Source organism: Toxorhynchites rutilus, chromosome 2, assembly GCF_029784135.1.
Source record: "Toxorhynchites rutilus septentrionalis strain SRP chromosome 2, ASM2978413v1, whole genome shotgun sequence".
NCBI classification, from domain to species: Eukaryota; Metazoa; Arthropoda; class Insecta; order Diptera; family Culicidae; genus Toxorhynchites; species Toxorhynchites rutilus.
Window position 1 is genome coordinate 51,709,682 of NC_073745.1, and position 20,276 is coordinate 51,729,957.

Sequence of the window (20,276 nt, forward strand, 5' to 3'; positions counted from 1 at the left end):
AACTCAGCTGACAATGATCCCATAAAAGCCAATCGTGCCATACATCTGTCATTTAGTCGAAGCCGATTCTTGATTTTGGCGCCAGATCTAGATAACAACCTTTCGCCAGTAATTGATGGCAACATCAGGTTCAGTGATCCTATGTGCAACCGATTACAGTTCATCCCCTCAGTAGCTGCCGCTAGTTCTGTCTCTGTCAGCATTTGTACAGAAGTAAATCGTACAAGAAGCAATCCAAATGTTGACATTATGTTTAAAAAAAATGTTAGGTGGCCTTTGGTGAGATAAAAAAAAATCGATGTATACTGAAAAACAAATCTACAAAAAGATCGAAAAGATCGAAATCAAAAATTCGATTTTCTCGATTTTCTCGAGTACAAAAGATCGATCCAAAAAATCGGAAATCGGAATGGAAAAGATCGATCTTCTAGGAATCGATCCGAGATCGCCCAATCCTAGTACAGACTAGGGGGGCGTTGCTGATTAATGGTCAGCTGCATCCCAATAGGAGGTATCCCGTGTCGGGCACACGTACAGAGCATCGAAGACTGCAACATACCAATTATGAGAACACTTGTAATACTAACCTCGAGCCAACCGCGAGTAATCGGTTACATATTACTAACATAGTTGTAAGCAAACATTGTAGAAAAATTGAACTCTCGGCCCCGTTAGGCTGACGCCATATGAGCCTTAATAAAAATATATATTTTGGATAAAAAAAAAACAGAATTTTAAATCCATATCAGAATTTGTAGCTAAATCAGTCTTTGAGTGAAATTTGAAAGAGAAAACTCATGGTATATATTATATATTGGCCTGCTTCACTGATTTATTTGACTAGTGTACCACATGTTGACTGTTTGTTGAATAGGAGAACGAACTCCCATTCATACGTTTCTAGCTGGAGGCAAGGATCAACTATATTTAGTCGATGCGTGTTGTGGAACTTTACCACATTGTGGTTTTCTTCTATTCATAGAAGCAAATCACGCCTCAATCGATTACTACGCTTTCGTAATAACGCATGTTTGAAACGGTTGCTCTGCCCCCTTTTCCATTCAGGGCGGCAAACTTTTCAATTTCGGTTGGATTCCTGGTAATCACATGGAATACATGAATAATCTCCAGCCCAAATACTCATTCATAATTTACTGGTTTCCAACGCCCAATATGATGAACCTCCGATCCTGCTCCCCATCCTGGCCAACCAGCCGCTACCAGCCCCGCGTCCTATCGATTGGCTTCGAAACCCAAATTTGCCTCCGTCTGAGCGTACGATGAACCAGAACAAACATACTGGGGGAACATCAAGTGCCACAACACGTTCCCAGTCGTGTATTTTCATCCCGGTAGAAAACAGAGTAGTAGTGTGGTCTGCCCCCCTCACTTCACGGTTGTTACTATTTACCTTTTTCAAATCCTTTCGAAACACCAACCAGCACGGAACGCTTTCCGTCTGAATCATCATCAGCATTCGGGAGCAAGTGCCTACTTCAAAGTGCGCATAGAGGAAGGGCCGTTGGCACAAACGAACCCTCCGTTCGCTCCGATGATGAATTGGCAAATCCCTTTCGTATTGAAGTACCTGTAAAATAGCAGAAAACATATTTACATAAGTCTCTTCCACTGGGAGATGCTAGGCATCGGGTACGTGATTTTACTGTCAAGTTGGTGGTTATTTTGAGATTCGGGATGATGACTCACAGACAGAGAGCGATAGATCCACGGAAATATCTACGGATTTGTTTGATCTTGTTCACGGAAATATGGATCCGTAGACAAAACTTCCGGAATTTAGTACAATCTCTGTGTTTACATAGGACTTTTGTTGCAGTGGATGCTGTTTCACTCCCGTCTCCTTTTTTTTTTTTTTTGAAATAAACTTTAGCAAAATTTTAATTTTTTGAATTTTGGTCAAATTTTCACCTTTTAGTCATATATCAAACTGATTGGACCTATAGCAACAATTCAAACAACCTTAGCTTATTAGATTCGTTATAATAGACTCCACAGCGGGGTAAATATTAGCCAAATTTCCGTTAAGTTACTCATATTAGAATGGAATTCCAACTACATGTTTATAATGAACTAGCGGCATATTTTAAAACATTATTTTAATTGAAGAAAAGTTCTAAGTTGGGTCTATTCTCTTCGAATGATCATAAAGTAAAGTTGGTTTTTGTTTTATTCCCTTGGGTAGAAATGGGCCAAATAGGTTATGTAGATAATACTTTTCGTTTAACACTCCTATACTCGCGCATTGGTCTGTCAGATCGAGAAATCAATAATTCGTTCATTTCTCAAAAAATATCAACACTGCGATTTTGCGATTCTCTCTAGCTTCGTTATTCGTCGTTCGTCACCGTTTAGCGTATCGCATGTGTTGGTACAAAAGGGACGTGTACCACTTTTTTAAAACTTTCGGTCTGACACACCGACGCGAGTATAGGTGTAACTTTTTTGGACAAGAACCTTTTTTCCTATTTTAGAATATTGTTCAGTTAAATGTATAAATTAATGTTAGTGGCGTGGTATATTTATTGAATATAATGCATAAGATCATTATCGGACTATTCTCATTTGATTTCAGTTTTGTAACTGGATTGAACGAATCCATATATTAACTATTCGTCGATATATTCGTCGTTAGATTCATTCGTTCAAAAGCAAAATATAAATGTTTGACTTTCGTATAGTTATTCGCTCAATATAATGACCATTATATACAAACTTGTGAAGAAATTCACTTGTGAAAGAATTGTAAACAGTAAACTATAAACTAATCGGTGGCTTATGGTAATTTTTAACAGTTACAGCTTCGGAGATATTTTTTTAATAATGGACAATATCCACAAGAAAACAAGAAAAAGAAATGGAAGTTCTTAGAAATCCTTCTATATCATCTTCTTATGCCCCATCTAAAAAAGGCATTACTTCTTAGTTTACCAAGAATACAGAGACAAAGAATATTAGAAATATGCAAACTTTATATTCCAGAACCTTTATCATCTGGTAATTATCTAGAAGGTCGTTACATATACATTCATTCTCTGTTTGATAAAAAAACCCGAAAAATACGCAACAACTGCATGAAATGTAAAAAATATGTTTGTTTCGAGCATGCATTTATGCTATGTTCTGATTCTTACTCCAATGAAACCACAATCTATTAATACATTTTTTTGTTGTTTTATAGCTCTTTATACTTCCATGAATTATATTCAGTTACTTACTTTTAATTAATAACAGTGAAAAATTCGAATTTCGTTATTTGTGTTGGAGTATCAAAAATTACTCTGTTTTGAGGAGGCTGAAATAGATGACTATTAAAACATAATAAAGATGATGAAAACATATTTTTTGGAGTTTTTTCATTCAATCATACCCTCTTCTTCAAATAAATGCCAATAAAGCCTGACAAATACACAATGGCAACATTACAAGTGACCCTTTGAGGATAGTTAGTGAACAACGACTTGATTTAATAATTTTGTTGAGAATCGTGGTATACCATTTTTCTCCTGTATATTTCGACATTTTGGGATACCAATTATTAGCAAAATAATGAAATTACAATTTTTGACACGAAAATAAGTGCTGTAACTCAGCCATTCCATGCCAAACCGATATAGTGTTTCTCAGATTTTCATGAAAAGTGGTAGAATTGTTCTTCATCGCAAACGATAAGACCGGTATTTTTTCATTTTTTCGTTAGGGTAACCATTTCCGTTTTAGGGTGACCCGAAAAATCACTATTTTTCACTTTTTTTTCCTAAATTATTCTTTTTTAAAAATTCATAACTTTTGAACTACTCGACCTATTCTAATTATCGATATATCAAATTAAAGCCAATCACCTCTTCTTTTTAGTTAAAATACAGGGTTTTCCAACTTTAAATTCCGAAAGTAAATTGAAATAAAACACACTTAGAATTCGAATTTAGATGAAACTTTTACTTCAAATTAAAGTTTGGTTTATGCTATTATGTGTGAAATACAACATCATTCAAATGTCCACCTAGGGCTTCCTCGCACACCTTGATCCGGAACAGGTAATTTTCGATGACTTTTCGGCACATATGGGGCGGTATCTCGGTCATAACTTCACGAATGTTGTCTTTCAAATGTTCAAGAGTTTGCGGAGAGTTGGCATAGACACGGTCTTTCGCATAACCCCACAAAAAAAAAAGTCTAGCGGGTTCAAATCGCATGATCTGGACGGCCAATTGGCATCACCAAAACGCGAAATTATGCGTCCTTCAAATTTCGTTCGCAATATGGCCATGTTCGGTCGTGTTGTGTGGCACGTGGCGCCGTCCTGCTGAAACCACATGTCATCCGTATCCATATCTTCAATTTGTGGCAGAAAAAAATCGGTTAACATGCGGCCATAGCGCTCACCATTCACAGTTACCGTCTCGCCGTCCTCATTTTCAAAGAAATACGGCCCGATGACTCCACCAGACCATAATGCGCACCAAACAGTGACTTTTGGCGGATGCAATGGCCTCTCAACAATCACGTGTGGATTTTCTGAGCCCCATATACGGAAATTTTGGGTGTTCACATAGCCACCGAGCTCGAAATGTGCCTTATCGCTGGAGAAAATTTGATGCGAAAATTCAGCATTTTGCTGCTGTTGTTCGTTCACCCAATCGACGTATGCCCGACGCATTCCATGGTCACCACGCTCTAATTTTTGTACCAGTTGGACTTTATATGGATGTAGGTGCAAGTCCAAATGCAAAATTCGCCACAATGATGTGTTTGACAAGCCCAATTGCTGAGCACGCCGTGGAATCGAAACATTCGGGTCATCTTCCACACTGGCAGCAACAGCAGCAATATTTTCGACCGAACGCACATTACGATGATGCACAGGTTTCACAATATCCGCTACGGATCCATTTTGTTCGAATTTAAGAAAATTAACACTAAAACGATCCATATTGTAAAATGGCAGACATTCAACTTACGATATGATGCTTTGGTTGACAGCTATGTCAAACAGTTGTCAGCGCAGGGCTGTATACTTTCGGAAGCCCAAAATGGAAAACCGTGTACTTCAGTTGCAGAAAATTTAAATTTTGTTTCCGTTTGATTGTAATTGTTTTTCATGGTTTTCATGGTCTCGGGATCAAGAGCGCTAGATTGTTTTATATTTTTTCTAGAAAACTGAGAATTTTTTACATAAAATATCTCAAAATCAGAGATGCGTTATTTTTTTGAAGTTATGGCTTTTTAAAGTTAACCGATAGTTCGGAATATCATTTGAATTTTCGAAAATAGGAAAAGGAGGATTCCTATTTTCGAAAATTCATCACTTTTGAACTCCTAGACCCATTTAGATGATCGAAATATCAAATTAAAACCAATGAGCTAGAGTTCTTTGGAAAAATATTACGTTTGTGAAAAAAAATGAATTTTGTTTATTGATTATTGATTATTGATTGATTATTGATCGTATCAGTTTTATTTAGTTTGCATGGTTTCGGGATCAAGGACGCTATATTTACTTATATATATATATATATATATATATATATATATATATATATATATATATATATATATATATATATATATATTATATATATATATATATATTTTTTTTTTGAAAACGGAGGATTTTTTATATAACATATTCAAAAATCAGAGGTGTGTTCTTTTTCGTTTTTAAGTTATGATTTTTCAAAGTTAACATGTTTTTAGTTTTCGTTCACTATTTTTATGCGACTATACTGGATCTATGTAACTAGAATCGCTAGTTTGTATATCGCAATCGTATAAATATCGCTATTTTGATATTTTTTCAAAGAAAACTAGCTAATGTGCTTGAATTTGATATGTCAATCTGAATCGGTACAGTAGTTAAAAAGTTATGAATTTTTGAAAAGAAAAATCATCCGTTAAATTTGAAAAAATAATAACTTAAAAACAAAAAAGAACAAATCTCTGATTTAGAGATATTTTATGTAAGAAATCCTCAGCTTTCTAGAAAAAATATTAAAAAAATATAACGCCCTTGGTCCCGAGACCATGAAAACCATAAAAAACAATTACAATCAATAGTAACGGAAACAAAGTTCAAATTTTCTGCAACTGAATTATTTTAACTAAAAAGAAGAGATAATTGGCTATAATTTGATATATAATTAGATAATTAGAATCGATCGAGTAGTTCAAAAGTTATGAATTTTTGAAATAGTTATTTTAGGAAAAGAAGTGAAACAAAGTTATTTTTCGGATCACTCTAAAACGGAAATGGTAACCCTAACGAAAAAATAAAAAAATACCGGTCTTATTGTTTGCAATAAAGAACAAATCTACCATTTTTCACGAAAATCTGAGAACCTTTATATCGGTTTGGCATGGAATGGCTGAGCTTGGAATGGTTACTGTGAGCTTGCTTGGATAGTCAGCAATACAATTAATTTTAATCATACACTATTCATTCACGAATACAACAAAAAATAAAACAATAGCAAAAATGTGTGATGCAATGGTTTTTTATCACAACCACACATACATATCTTTCTGATATCATATGAATGTTGGCACGGGTCAAATGACCCGTTGGGATATTTAGTTAGGGCAGATTACATATTTTTATCTGTACCAGAAATAAGAGGAGGGGAGAGACGAGTAAACAGTGAAAAATACATTAGATGTATGTTTGAGGAAAATTAGTGTAGGCAAATGAGATTGTGACAATGCAATTTGCAAGAAAATTTTGACTAAAAGTTTAAAATGGGTCATTTGACCCCTCGTGGTAGGTTTAGTGTTAAGCTCATGATGGTTTTGGTTCATAAAGTGCAGCAAACGATTCTTCTGTGTTTAGTTGTACTCCTGAGCTATCCGTCGCTTTAACATCTTCAAGAAAATTTGCTATTTAAAAAAATGAACTGATATAAATATCTTTTGTAGCTTCCGTGAGCCGTGCACCTGTTTCCGAACAAATCGATTGACTTCAAGTGGGAATTTTCGTAAATCCGTAAAGCCCAAAAACCTTTCTCAAAATTTATCAAAATTGTTATCGAAATTGTTAACTCTTAATCTTATCTCTTGATCTTAATTTAAATCGGAATTTCAAATTCGGATTCTGTATAATGGATCCAAATCTAGATTCCGGATTCAGAATCCATATCTGGACTCCAGAATCATAGCACCGACTGATTACGATTCGAATTTCTAATATTTCAGATTCAAACCCTTGAGTCAGATCCAGAATGTAGATGTGAAGAGTTTTCGGGTTCATTCTCCAGATTCAGAATTCAAAAGTATATTCCAAATTAAGGATCCCAAACTGCATTCATATTACAGACAGAACATTGCATACGTATTTGAAACTCAGATTCCGAATCCACGTTTCAAATCTAGACTGCAATCAGTATCCAAAGCAACATACCAAATTTCGATTGAGGATGCAGATTTTAGAATGAGGCTTATCGTTCCAGATTCGGAAATTCAAAGATGTTTCTCTTCAGATTCGTATACTAGATATCTGATCGAAACTTTAGGTTCCAGATTACGTGCGAAAAATCAAAACTTACGATTCAGAATTTTCACATTCTTTATTCACTATATAATCCCAGATCAAATTCCAGATTGAGGATGCAAATCTTGGTTCCGAATTAAGACATCTAAACCCATTCAGACACGAAATCATATTTTAGAGTTTATTTCCAGGCCTAGATCCAACATTCAGTTTCCGCCGCAACATTCTGGATTCAAATTCAGATTCCAAATTTATACTACAGAATCAGATATCACGATTCCAGAATTCAGGAGAACTGTACTTTGGATTCGTCTTACAGACTCAAACATTGCACTCAGATTCGGATTCAACATTCAGATTCCATATTTCAGATCCAAAATACAGGCTCAGATTGTAAATCCACATTCTAAATTCAAATTGTTCAAATTGAAACACAAATCTACACTCCAAATTCTTATTTATGATACATATTCACGATTGTTATTATAGTTTCAGTTTTTCTTATTGATGCTACTGATCTGAAAAAATTCAAGAACTCTAGTCACCTGTTTCGAACTGTAGATTCCAAATTCCGTATCAAAAAATCAAACTTATTATAAGTTAACATCAAAATTTCATACTCAGATTCCGTGCTAGGATTCCGGATTTAGAGTCTAGAGACCCATTCTGATTCGAATTACATGTTTCAAATAATAATTCCAGACTCAGGCCCAAATTTTAGATTCCATTTTCGAATCTTATATTCCGAATTCAGATTTCTGATTTGCACCATAGAGCGTCAAATCGTGCAAAACTTCACCAGTAGCTTTAAAAATCGTGTTCGGTACACATTTTGAAAAAAAAAACTATTTCTGTGCGGTAGATAGGGACCGCATAAAAAAAGTTTCCCCCAAGAAAATAACTCAAATCCACGCCGTTCACCGTTCAATTTCCTTTTGTTTCCCTGCCTTGCGACGGGACAGTTTGCCTTTTCGGTTACGCGTGGCTGTTTTGTGCTTTCATTTGCATGTCGAAACGTGTTGCTGTTAGAAATCATGTCAAGCAGAAACTTAGAAAAACTTAGAGCATTTGATGGGAGGAGGGGACTGATTTCAGAAGTGGATAATTGAGATGCAAATGTGCTTTTTCGCACTGAAATGTATATAAACCATCGAAAAAAACTAAATGGACGATAACTTCGTCAAATATGCTTATTTTCATATACCGCACAAAGAAAAAACGCACAAAAAACCGCACAAGAACAGAAAATCTCACAATGAAATCGCACAACAAAAAACTGCACAAAAACAGGTTCTACTGTACTTTTTCTCAAAATTTACACCTCTAAATTTAGATATCTGATCAAAATATTATGAACTATTTGAGAAAAATAATATTTGGAATACACCACTAAAAATCTTTCTCAAAAATTAATTTTAATATTAATTTTTTATGTCTCAAAACAGGTCCAGGTTCAAAATATTTTTATCAAAAAATCATTTCAATTAAACAAAGTTTAACATAAATTTTGATAAAATAAAATTAAAAACGAAAAAACTATGGATGGGTTATACCTATGATTTAACCGCAAGGTTGACGTAGGACTGCCGTTGGCTAGTAATCATTTGTGTTTCTTCAATTAGCAATAATCGCAACTCGGGTGTTACTCATTGGGTGAGATATCGCCACTGCGCAGAGCTATCTTTTGTGTGTATTGATTAAATAATTGATTAAACTAGCGAATGAATGAAACAATTTACGAATTCAATTGCAAACAAATCCCAATTTAGGTCAATTCATGCGTAATGGTAGAAGTTATCGCAGCAAATAGTTGTCAACAGTTTTGCCTAATCATCGAACGGTATGCATGGAAATTCAGTGAGCTGGCGGCATGAAGGGATATCTTCCAATGCAATCTTGAATAACCGAGCAAAAGCGTTGCATTTGTACCCGCTTTTGTAGACCGTGTGAGCAAAGTGAGTTCCGGAGTGTAAAAATGCATGGGGGTATAAAAGTACCCGCAATTTGCATCCATTTTGCAATGCCGATTTTCCCAGGCTCCATGGTTTTGAAGTCTGTGTTACGGAAACATTCCGATTTGCAAAAACGCAAACGAGTACAGAAGTACCCGCTGCTTGCATCTATTTTGGAATGCCGATTTCCCCAGGCTCCATGGTTTTGAAGTCTGTGTTAGGGAAACATCCATACATTACATCGATCGTACCTCAATCGTTGCCCAATCTCAACTGAGTAGATTTCCGAGCGGCACTTGCTTATATACCGATTGGTGTGATTCCAATAGCCTGTTTTGAAAGCAATTTTAGGGCTTTTGAAATAAGTTTTTGGATCATAGAGTAGCAAGCATATAACGCGTAGACATTTTATCTTTCGAATGAAGCGTCTATCATACCATTTCGTTCAGTTGTTTAGGAGCTATTAACGTTCAAAATCTCGTTCTCCGGCGTAACGCTTTTGTTTTCGAAACTTTGAACTTACACCCCAGTATAGAAATGAAAGACGTAGTGCTACGTCAAAAATCACATCTCTGATTTTTGGATATGTTATGTAAAACTGCAAGAAAAAAATATTTAAAAAATATGGCGTCCTCTACCATCAACCGAGAAAACTATGAAAAACTAACACAATCAATAATTACACAAACGAAAATCCAAATATTTCGCAAACATAATATTTTTTCAAAGAAGATTAGATCATTGGCTTCAATTTGATATGCCGATCAACTAAATCGGTCCGGTAGTACTAGTAATCAAATTTTATAATAGTTCTGTGGGTGGATGCGTCGAAAATTTAATTAGCTGGAACAATAAAATTTATAAACGTTTGTTGATATCTTCGATAACTGAGAAGTGGCGTAACAGATAATCAACATTCCAAAAATAGATTCTGTAGACTCTTAATCTAGACCCAGATTCCAGACATTTAGTTACATATTTCAGATTCAAAAGTTAACTCCTGATTCAGATTTCAAATTTTATTCCACATTTTGATCTGTGATCTAATTTTCCGATTCATATTGCGTATTCTGTTGGTGCATTATAACTCGGATTGAGAACGCAACTGTTGAATCCCGCTCCAAATCTGAAAGTTGGAATCACGGCTCGAGAGCTTTTCGAATTGTTTTCCAGCCATTTTTTTAACGGAATCAATGACGAAAGTGTCAATGTAGGAAATGAAGAACAAAAGTATTCTTCTTTCGCGCTGTTTGCTTTTCCGGGGGCTAACTCCACTCATAGGAAAACTAAAAAAAAAACATTGAATTAATGTACACATAGCACCAGGCTAGTTAAATACACATTTTTGTATCATTGACTTTGAAAATACCACAATAATTAAAATATCAATAAAATATTCCTTCGACAAGGCGATGGAATCTCCTGTCTGCTCTTCAACGTGGCGCTGGATGGTGTTATGCGGAGAGCGGGCTTCAACAATGTGCACCCGTGGACGAGTGGTTAGCGTCTCACATTATCATGCCGGGTGTTCGGGTTCGACTCCCGTCCTGGCCGGGGGATTTTTCGTCAAAGTAATTTCCTTCGACTTGCACTGTAGTCACGCGTATTCTAGAGCTTGCCCCTCGGAATACATTCAAGGTGTGTTATTTGGCTTAAGAAATCTAAACTAAGTATTAATAAATGACGCTAGTTAATGCATACGTTGAGACGGCAAAAGTTCCATAGGGAACGTTAACGCCATTCAAGAAGAAGAAGGGCTTCAACATGCGGGGCACGATTTTCAACAAGTCTAGTCAGTTGATCTGCTTCGCCGACGACGTGGACATAATCGGAAGAACACATGCGACGGTAGCCGACTTATATACCCGACTGAAACACGAAGCAGAGCTGATTGGGCTTGGGATCGATGCGTCTAAGACTAAATACATGCTAGCTGGAGGGACTAATCGCAACAGAGTTCTTCTTGGTAGTAGTGTTGTGATCGACGGCGACAAGCTCGAGGTGGTGGAGGAATTTGTCTACCTTGGCTCGTTGATAACAACTGACAACAACAACAGCCGTGAAATTCGAAACGCATTGTCAATGGAAGTCGGGCCTACTATGGGCTCCGCAAATCCTTGAGGTCCAACAAGCTCCGACCCCGTACGAAGTGTACCATGTACAAATCCCTAATTCGACCGGTTGTTCTCTATGGGCACGAAGCATGGACGATGCTTGAAGAGGACTGACAAGCGCTCGGAGTTTTCGAACGCCGAGTGCTCAGAACAATATACGGTGGTGTACAGGAAAACGGAGTATGGAGAAGGAGAATGAATCACGAACTGGCGCAACTCTACGGCGAACCCAGCATCCAGAAAGTCGTCAAGGCTGGACGAGTGCGATGGGCAGGGCAGGTTGCAAGATTGCCGGACAGCAGCCCTGCAAAGATGGTGTTCGCATCTAATCCGGTAGGAACAAGAAGGAGAGGAGCCCAGCGAGCGAGGTGGTTGGACCAGGTGGAGCAGGACTTGGCAAGAATCGGTGCAGCCGGGAGTTGGAGAACTGCAGGCATGGATCGGGATTATTGGCGAAAAATTGTGAAGAAGATCTAATCTCTCAATGGGATGTAGTACCTTTATAAATAAATAAATAAAAAAACTTATTGGTCCAAAAAATTGTTCCAAAGCTTAAAAATTGCTTTGAAAGCAATTTTTTTATTGAAATCATAACAATCTAGCTTATTGATTATGATTGGTTATCGCAATGTATTCCCGAACACGGACGCAAAATATAGGCACCTGGAGGAACCGAATTCATAGCGAATACATGCAAACTGTGATTTCCTTTGCTCGCTCGCATTAGTGTTTGGAAAACCATAGCGGACACATGCATGAGTACTTTTACTCGCATCAGTTTGCGTGTGAATGCGTCCGAGCGAAGGAATATTCCCACCCATTTACGCATTCGACTTGGTGTTCTCATGATGCAATCCAATAGCATCAGTTCCTGTTGTGCTTTCGCATGGAACAGTCACGCCACATCACAATAAAAACGAAATGAATTTTATGCAAGGTTATATAGACTTTATTTCGTTTTCACCGTGAAAAGGCGCCCTCAGTTTCTTTCTGCGCATGGAGTGATCATGAAAAATCTCGTGTTATTCTCATAAAAAACAAAAATGAATCATGTATCAAACATCTTCAGTTACTTTTTCAAGGCCACTTAAATTCCATCGGTTCGTTTCGGGACCACCAACAAGTTCGAAGGAGTTATTATGCGATTTTATGTTAATAACAATTCCATACTTATACTTTCACTAACAAGAAAAACTTTCAACAATCTTTCAATATGTTCTTTCATTCATTAATTGATTCAGATGCAATTTCAAATAAATGGTTACCGAGTCAACGGTAGTCCTACGTCTACCTTGCGGTTATATCACAGGTATAGCCCACTTATCGTTTTTCCATTCGGCCATATACGATTATATTGTTGTTGCACCAGACATCTCTGGGAGCAGACATCTCTTTCTCTCAGACTGAACGTCAGCTTGGGATTGTATCTAAAAAAAAGTCCACACGATGTCAACGGGGATCGAACCAAGGCCGGTTGGAATGCAAGATTGTTTTACATGACCACGCTATCCACACAGCTACTGGCGCTGTTGCATAAATGCGTGACAACATATCACACCTCATTAAAAAATGAAGTTGGAAAGGGTTTTCTTAGAGTGTACAGGAAAATGCGAAATGCGAAAAGCTTTAATGCGTGCTTATTTGCAATGTGTTTCCTGTTTCGCTCACTCATATTGATCATATACAGGTCGAACTCGATTATCCGGAGTATTGATTTTTTTTTCACTCCGGATAATCGAATCATAAAAAAACGAATTTTCTCTCGGTAAACGTAATATAATTAAGATTTGCACTCATTTATTAACCCTCTACCGCCCAAGTTTTTTATTTATCTAAAAAAACCTACTCCACTTTGATCTCGAATTTTAGGCTTTCAACATAAAATAATATTATATAAATTAGGGATATCTTAGGTAGCCGTGAAACTGATCTTCTGCTTCATCTATACCTGTTCCTCAGAAACGCCGATGTCAACGTTTAATGATGTTTCCTTCATTGTGTCCCTGTTTCATATCCCTCCTATCCGATCTATAAACTTTTACTTAGTCGCGGCAATACATACACACACTCTTTACAGATGCACGGGCCGAAGGTTGTGCAGTCCACTGATCATTCAACAAGAGCCAAAGGTTGTACCGCTTATGACAACTCTACACAAGCTGATGATTGCGCCGGCTAGTGACCATTCTATCCTGGATTCCTCGAGTGGAGAAAGACGCACCACGCTAGATATGGGGTACAGACTAGGGGGGCGTTGCTGATTAATGGTCAGCTGCATCCCAATAGGAGGTATCCCGTGTCGGGCACACGTACAGAGCATCGAAGACTGCAACATCCCAATTACGAGAACACTTGTAATACTAACCTCGAGCCGACCGCACTGTCAAAATATTGAACTCCGGCCCCGTTAGGCTAATGCCATATGAGCCTTGATAAAAATATATATTTTGGAAAAAAAACCATAAAATACTCCTAGCAGAAAGCTGCCAGCATAAAAACAATGAAAATAATCTAAAGACGTTTTAGTGGGGGTGAAGATTGAAAATAATGTCTGAATAATTTGAGAAGAGAAATGCAAATCCAATATGGCTGCCACTACAAAATTTTTTTTTTTTTTTTTAATCCAAAATATATATTTTTATTAAGGCTCATATGGCGTCAGCCTAACGGGGCCGGGAGTTCAATTTTTCTACAATGTTTGCTTACAACTATGTTAGTAATATGTAACCGATTACTCGCGGTTGACTCGAGGTTAGTATTACAAGTGTTCTCATAATTGGTATGTTGCAGTCTTCGATGTTCTGTACGTGTGCCCGACACGGGATACCTGCTATTGGGATGCAGCTGACCATTAATCAGCAACGCCCCCCTAGTCTGTACCCCATATCTAGCGTGGTGCGTCTTTCTCCACTCGAGGAATCCAGGATAGAATGGTCACTAGCCGGCGCAATCATCAGCTTGTGTAGAGTTGTCATAAGCGGTACAACCTTTGGCTCTTGTTGAATGATCAGTGGACTGCACAACCTTCGGCCCGTGCATCTGTAAAGAGTGTGTGTATGTATTGCCGCGACTAAGTAAAAGTTTATCGTTTGGATAGGAGGGATATGAAACGGGGACACAACGAAGGAAACATCATTAAACGTTGACATCGGCGTTTCTGAGGAACAGGTATAGATGAAGCAGAAGATCAGGATCACGGCTACCTAAGATATCCCGGACGGGGATATCCGATTGTCTGCCTTGTGCTCTCAGTACTCTAGAGAGCTGAGAGCGAGCAGCATGGAACCGGATACACGACCAGACAACATGCTCGATGTCGTGGTAGCCATCGCCACAATCACAAAGATTGTTTGCTGCGAGCCCAATGCGATAGAGATGCGCGTTTAGGTTGTAGTGATTGGACATAAGCCGAGATATCACGCGAATGAAATCACGACCTACATTCAATCCCTTGAACCATGCACTCGTCGAGACCTTAGGGATAATCGTGTGTAACCAACGACCGAACTCATCTTCACTCCACATGCGCTGCCAACTTACGAGCGTATTCTGACGAGGAATGTGGAAAAATTCATTATAAGCAATTTGCCTTTCAAAAAGTGTGCCTTCTGAAGCGCCCACCTTAGCTAGCGAGTCCGCTTTCTCATTCCCCGGAATCGAGCAATGAGAGGGAACCCATGCTAAGGTAATCTTGTCTTAGCACCAGTACTGATTTCAAAAAAACAGGAAGTGGGTTATATCTATGGTATAACTTCAAGGGTGACGTAGGACTATCGTTGATTTAAAGATCATTTGTTTGAAGTTGAATCTGAATCCATTCTGAATGAATGAATAAATGAATATTTGGGGGACTTCGAAAACGAAAGCGTTACATTGGAGGCACAAGGTTTTATGCATCCAATATTGCATACAAAAAATCTTGTTCTGAAGAATAAACTTCAGAAGCTTTCCTGCTAACTGCACTGCACCAATTGTATTTAGTCGCAGCATTATATGAATAGAAAACATTAAAATAAACTCTTTCGCTTGAATTTAATGTTCAATTCCAAGGGGAACTGGCAGATTATTTTTCAGCAACGATTACTTCTTCCAGGTTTCTTCTCGATAACCAGCAACCGAAAAGAGTTGCGCGCGTGTATGTGTGTGTGTGGCGGCTGCTTCGATGTTTTCCCGGGGAACCGTTTTTCGATGCTGAAACTCTCTTGGTTACCTTCTCTTCTCCTTCTGATCGATCGGCTTTTCTGCGCTCCCTCACAGTTAAAACAAACTGATTGCGTTTCAGATCAGGTCAGGCCAGGTAATGAATCCCTCGCTGTCCCATCGTCCAGCACCTTCAGCTCGTTAAATTACGATGTTGCCTTGTCGATGTCCTCACGAAAAAAGAATGCGTTTCACCACCAGAATATCGCTTAATTATGCTTTTTGTGCGTGATTGCATCGAAAGAAGATGTGGTTTACGATGGCAATTTGGAAGGCAAACTAGAGGGGAATGAACTCTCTGAGTGAACTTTCGGCGACTGAGCAATAATCGGTTGAAAATTATATAATTTTCGCGATGCGAAACGAAACGCGGATACAATATTAGATACGAAAATATCCTACTGATGGGGAAGAATAATGTTCAGAAGCCGTTCTGCTAATTACACTTGATTGAAAAACTACAAAATCAAATGTATTTGGTCGCTGTGTTATATGGTTAGAAAACATTAGAATAATCTCTTTCGTATGAATGTATTTTTCAATTCCCAGGGAACTGGCAGATTATTTTTCAGCAACGATTAGATTTTCCTCGATACTCGAATCCCACCAGTGGTTAATGCTAACTCGATAACCACCTGTTAATAGCACTTGATTGAAAATATTTGGTCGCAGTGTTACATGAATAGAAAACATTAAAATAAACTCTTTCACATGAAGGTATTTTTGGCAGATTATTTTTCAGCAACGATTGAATCTTTCTGGAATTTTCTCGATGCTGAATGGCATCCAAACGAAGAGTTCCGCGCGTGTATATGTGTGTGTGGCGGCTACTCCGATCTCTTCCCGGAGAACCGTTTGTGGCATCACTCTCCTCTTGATGGATTCCCTTCTGGCCTAAGGTGTACAAACAGGCTCTTGGTGACACCGTTCATCCGCGCTTTCATGATAAACGAAGAGCTTGTGGTGAAGCGACAACATACTCCAATCGCTGTTCAATTATAACTGAGTGGATTTCCGAGCGGCGCTCACTTATATACCGATTGGTGATTTCAATAGCCTGTTTTGAAAGCAATTTTAAGACTATTGATACAAGTTTTTGGATCAAAAAGCAACAAGTATATAACGCGTAGACATTTTATCTTTCGAATGAAGTGTTTATCATACCATTTCGTTCAGTTGTTTAGGAGCTATTAACGCTCAAAATCTCGGTCTCCGGCGTGACGCTTTCGTTTTCGAAACTTTGATTTTACACCCCGGTATAGAAATGAAAGACGTAGTCCTACGTCAATAATTAGGTATAAATCTAACAAATTCGGAAATATTCACATTTTTCTGGAAATCGTGATCAATTTGCCCCCGGTTTACGGTGCCAGTATTTTAGAGTAGCATATTTTCTGTTCTTTCTAAGATAATTTAATAAATCGAGATGCCTAAATATGTACTTAAAATTAGTTTTGGGTATATAAGAAAGTCAGATTTTTTATTTCATCGAACATTTTGGTCACGCTATTTTTGACAACATAAAAATGAGCGCTCTATCATATGTAACAACTTTGTCTAAGACAGTTTTTGTCTAGAGAATAACTGTCGAGCTCTAGATGCAAATTTCCACTCAAATGCGCATCCTGGAACATTGCGCAATGACATACGGTTTTGTATTGAGTTTCAATAATTTAACACAAAACGGAGAAAACATTAGAGGTTTAGCTGAAATTGTATCCATTCCCAAGATTTATTTGATATTAATTTTTAATACACGATCCTCCCGCAGAATAATGCCGACGTTAATGTGTTAGAGCCGCTAAGCCATCGTATTCCGAATCGTTGAACAAATCCATTCCGAACGGAACCCGGCTTCTGCATAACAACAATCCGAAGGCCCGTAAAGCCCCGAGACGATTATTGGTTGACTTTTGTACCTCGGAACGAGAGCATATTTGTCTGACACGCGTAAACTTGAGACGTTTCCTAATTCTCCCGTCGAGCCGTTCCAAGTGAAAAAACACGAGTCTCTTGGGGGGAGGAGACAAAGCGAAATAGCACTCGACAACAATTTACTGAATTCCAAAGGAACTGTTTGCGACCCCTTCCTAGGGCCTACGGCATTAACTTCCCACGTAGAACCCAGGCGTCTCATGTCTCGAGAGTGTGGAATACAAGTTTGTTCGGTGTTTTTGTTTTTCCTCGGGAAACTGCGTACCTTCAGCGAGAGGCCAACAAAAGGGGCTAGAAGAGGGTGCTTATTATCCTAATGAGCTCTTATATTCTCTAGCAGCGCCAGGAAAGAAAGGCAGCAGCAGGAAAAGGCACATTTGCAGTTTATGGCGTCTATGGCTTTTCGCATTTCTCGTGAAGTCGGATCTCCCATTACCGGAAGCCGATATACGAACCCAAGTGCGCTCACACCCTCTCCAAGGCAGAGTCTAATGAATGTTAAAGGCAAACTTTTGTGGATATGTACGATTTTTAAGGTCTACATGCGCCACTCGAATGAATGCGTAATGTTGCGGTTCCGCCTTGCTTTCGGTGTCGTGTGCTTGGGGAGAGTTCGATTCAATAAAAGAGGAGGGAGGGGGGATGGCATGCCATTTACCAGCCCACCAGAACCGAGATTTTGGCGAAAATGAATCTGCGTTCTTGGAATGCTATCAGCGATATCGTTGCGATGGGATCTAACCGTTTTGCGTGCTCCAAATGATGCGTTATCTTCGCATTTTGTGGTATCGTTGGCTGTTATTTGGCTTCCATGATGGTCTTAGGACGGATTACCTGCGATTTGGAATGTTTATTTCAAATTTGTTTGCTATGTTTGTCCCACTTTCGGCCACAGTTCCAGAAAGTGAGTGGGGAAAAAAACTCCGTAAACATTTACACAAAAATCCACCCCGCGGCGGACGGAATGAAATACACCCAAAAAGCGGAAAATCCGTAACACACCGTACCCTCCGCCGACGCACACTTTTGCCCCCGAAGACATTTCGCTCTCATTTAGGTCGTGCAGCAGCCAAGAAAAATGCCTCGTAAAAATCCAGAACATCCCGCTCTCTCCTCGCCTCCCCCAGACACTCTACGGGTAAATGGCATCGCAAGGATAACGGCGAGCAGAAAAGTCAGCGCTCAGTGCCCGACCACAAAAGGACATCCCCGGCTTCGCACGTTTTCCTCGAATGACAGTTATTTCCAGATTAAAAATGGTCGTATTTTGCACTGTCAATTATGTTCTACTTTCACCATAAATATAGCCACCAAGTGAAGCATGAAAGCCTGTGCGCGCTCGTAATACAAAGTTTTCCCCCTCCGCATCCCTTGGGCTCGGTGCTGTCCCGGGCCAAGCAGACCCAGCGGCGGTTTGGCCGGTAATCTACTGGACAAAGAGGACAGCGAAAGTCGCATCAGACGACACTCAGAACTGCAATATACGACGGTGGAATTTATGAAGTTCGTTTATGTTCTTGAGTGAAAATAGACACGAACTTGATATCAGTCCACTCACGAGCAGTTAATTCTTCAGTGTCTGTTTTTCCTGCCCCCTCGAAAATGGAACATTAATGCTTCGCATTACGATATAAATTACAACACAATCACACAAATCTCCTCGCAAATCCTGCCAAACTGAGCTCGCGGAAAATTACATCAGATTATACAAACGACCTGTTTAGCATATTTCTTCCTGTTTTGACTCTCTCTCGCTCTCTGGTTCCCGATTCTTTTGTTGCAAAAACAGAAGAGAACTGCCTCAACGCAAACACACAAAACACCATTAAATTTCCATTCGGTTACACTTTGTGGCGAACGCCCACTCCCAAGCGACTCAAACCCAGCCGATAAAGGCCGGGCGGAAATAGTTCCATTTCACATTCAAATGGTCACAAGTTCCTTTTTCTCGGTCGGGTCAGTTCTGGGCGCAGAAAAAAATATATACACGGAGAGAGAAAAAGCAGTACCCAAATGTTGGTTGCTTATGCGGAAATGTACAAAACGAATGAATATTACATAATTCTTGCCAATCTAAATGGGTTGCGGTAGGGGATAAAAGGAAATAAAATATAATAACAAAGCACCGGAGAACTGCATGAAAGTGGTGCCGTCCAGGAATGGGCTCATTAATCAAGCACAGTGTCAGTTACGGGGTGCATTACGCTCAGGTAAATGGAAATTACCTCTAATTAAAGTACGATTGGGTCGCTGAGAGTTATGGCCGAAAAGCGCGGGGAGAATTGTTCATCGTGGTTTTGATTTTGAAGGTTTTTTTGTACTTATGTGCTCGGAGAAAAAGGTATTGAAAGAAAACAAAAATCGAGCAACAATTAAATATTGAACATAGTTTTAGTTTATACATAGTCGTTTTCTAATAATTCGTTACATTTAGCAAAATATTGCGAAACAATATATAAAGAAAAATGAATTACCATGGTTAGGAGAAATGTGTTGATAATGGATAACTCTCTAAAAATTGAAATTGCAATTTAAAAAAAAAACTGACAACTGAAAATTAAAAAATGTTCTCAA

General features: G+C 38.5%; 1 protein-coding gene across 1 annotated transcript in view; it reads right to left on the reverse strand.

Moving 5' to 3' along the window:
• The window catches only part of LOC129764761 (uncharacterized), a 477,799-nt gene that overhangs the window by 269,498 nt on the left and 188,025 nt on the right, over nt 1-20,276 (reverse strand). The window contains exon 2 of the mRNA XM_055764228.1: nt 1,412-1,588. The gene's annotated coding sequence lies outside the window, so the exon portion shown is untranslated. The remainder of the gene's footprint in view (nt 1-1,411; nt 1,589-20,276) is intronic.